The following is a 2,442-nucleotide window of genomic DNA, read 5'->3' on the forward strand; positions in this document are numbered from 1 at the left end:
AATTGGTCAGTAATTTTCTTTTTCTGTTTTGATTCTTCTCAGTTTAGGTGTCAGTACCATATTTGTAACATAAAAAGAATTTGTTAAGACTCCATCTTTGCCTATTTACCCAAATTGTCCATTTAAATATTGAAATTAATTGTGCTTTAAATGTTTGATAGAATTCACCTGTAAATCCCTCAGGCTCTGAAGAATTTTTCCTATTGAGTTCATTGATGGATTATTCAATTTCTTTTTTCTGAGATGGAATAATTTAGGTGTTTTAATTCTTCTTCTGTTAATCTGGGCAGTTTATATTTCTATAAATATTCAACTATTTCGCTAAGATTGGCAAGTTTTTGGTCATGTAGATAGGAAAAACAGTTCTTAATTATTGTTTTAATATCCTCTTCATTGGTGGTAAATTCATCCTTTTTATTTTTGATATTGAGAATTTTGTTTTCTTCTTCCTTTTTTAAAATTAATTAACCAAAGATTTATTTATTTTATTGAAATTTACTTCTGCTCCTACTTACATGTGATTAGGGCCTCCATGACTTGGTAAATGTCCAGAAACAAACTCAGTCACCTAACCTTCACATTGAAAGTAAATGTACCTCTGTGAAGTTTGAGGGTTGTCAGGAAGAAGAGAATGAGAGCAGGGAAAAAGAATAGAATGGACTTCTCCCATTGGTAGAAAAATAGAGTACCGCTATGTTCTTATTACTTGTCTGAGGAGAAGTATCATTCCTGTCTTGAGTAAAGTTCTTCACAGAACTTCTCTGCGAAATAAATATTTTTCTGTCCAGTCAGCTAAACATATTATATCCTCCATGGTGAAATTCCTGGGTCTAATTCAAGTGGCTGAGATTCACAGTAATTCACATTTGGATCAATAAAGATGACTTACTCTCACAGTTAGCTCTGTGAAGACATTAAATTTCCAAAAACTAATGTTTTTGCTAGAATAAATTAATGTTCCCCTTTCTAATCCTGCCCATGACCTGTTCTATCATTTCACCAATTGCCAAAGGGAAAATTAAATCCAGGGATGTACTGGCAAATGTTTCTCAACAGGCTTTCTAAAAACCTATGACAATTCCACAACTAATCTACATCATTTCCATTTTCTCTATCTATCTATCTATCTATCTATCTATATGTATATATATATAATACATACGTATATATGTACACATATAATCTATATACACATGTATACATACACATACATATGTGGATATGTATATATATGCACATATATGCATATATTATTTCTTTTATTCCATAGTTCCCTATTATAAGCAAATTTTTAATATAGATTTAAAATTCTTTAAGTTTCAAATGTGTATTCTGATTATACATGTGAGATCATGTGAAACATTTCTATAGTAACAATGTTACAAAGGCACAGGCACATAAAACCAAAAACAATGAGGAAATAAGAAAAGTGTACTTTCATCTGCACTCAGACTTCACCAATTCTCTCTTGGGAAGAGGAGAGCATTTTTTATCATGGATACTTAAAGATGGTCTTGGATAATTGTCTTGATCAAAGGAGTTAAGTCTTTCAGAGTTGATCATTGTTATAATATTCCTGGTACTTACACGAGATATAGGGAGTGATATTGAAATTGTACAGGGATATTCAGCAGCAGGTTATTAGTGACTCTTTAGATTTACTTTGGTTGGGTAGAGCCAAGATGGTTGAGTAAAGTCCAGGACTCATGTGTCCCCTCCCAGTACTTCAAAATGCTTACACAATGAGTCTAAGGAAAATCTAATTTGATAGAAACCATATTGGAACAATTTTTCCACTGAAAAGAATTTACAAGACTGGCAGGAAAATCCTGTTTCCCTGTGTGAGAGAGGAACATAGTCCAGTATGTACATAACTTGAACACACAAGAAACAGGCCTGGGACAACTGAACCAGGGGCAACAGTGGCAGTTTCCAGACCACTCAACCCACAGACAGTAAAGGGATAGGACAATTGGTCAGAAGAAGATTTACAGTTGATCCTTTTGCTGGTACCATGGTCAGGATTATTTTTCTTTTTTTTCTTTTTTTAATTTAAATTTATTTATTTAAGTTTTCAACATTTATTTCCACAAAATTTTGGGTTCCAAATTTCCTTCCCTCCCCCTACCCCAAAATGCCGAGCATTCTAATTGCCCCTATCACCAATCTGCCCTCCCTTCTAACATCCCTCCCTTCCCTTATCCCCATCTTCTCTTTTGTCCTATAGGGCAAGACAACTTTCTATACCCCATTACCTGTACTTCTTATTTCCTAGTTGCAAGAACAATACTCAACAGTTGTTCCTAAAACTTTGAGTTCCAATTTCACTTCATTCCTCCCTCCCCACCCATTCCCTTCGGGAAGGCAAGCAATTCAATATAGGCCATGTCTGTGTAGTTTTGCAAATGATACTTGTGTTGTGAAAGACAAACTTTATTTCCC

This window comes from Notamacropus eugenii, assembly GCF_028372415.1.
Source record: "Notamacropus eugenii isolate mMacEug1 chromosome 2 unlocalized genomic scaffold, mMacEug1.pri_v2 SUPER_2_unloc_1, whole genome shotgun sequence".
Lineage (NCBI taxonomy): Eukaryota > Metazoa > Chordata > Mammalia > Diprotodontia > Macropodidae > Notamacropus > Notamacropus eugenii.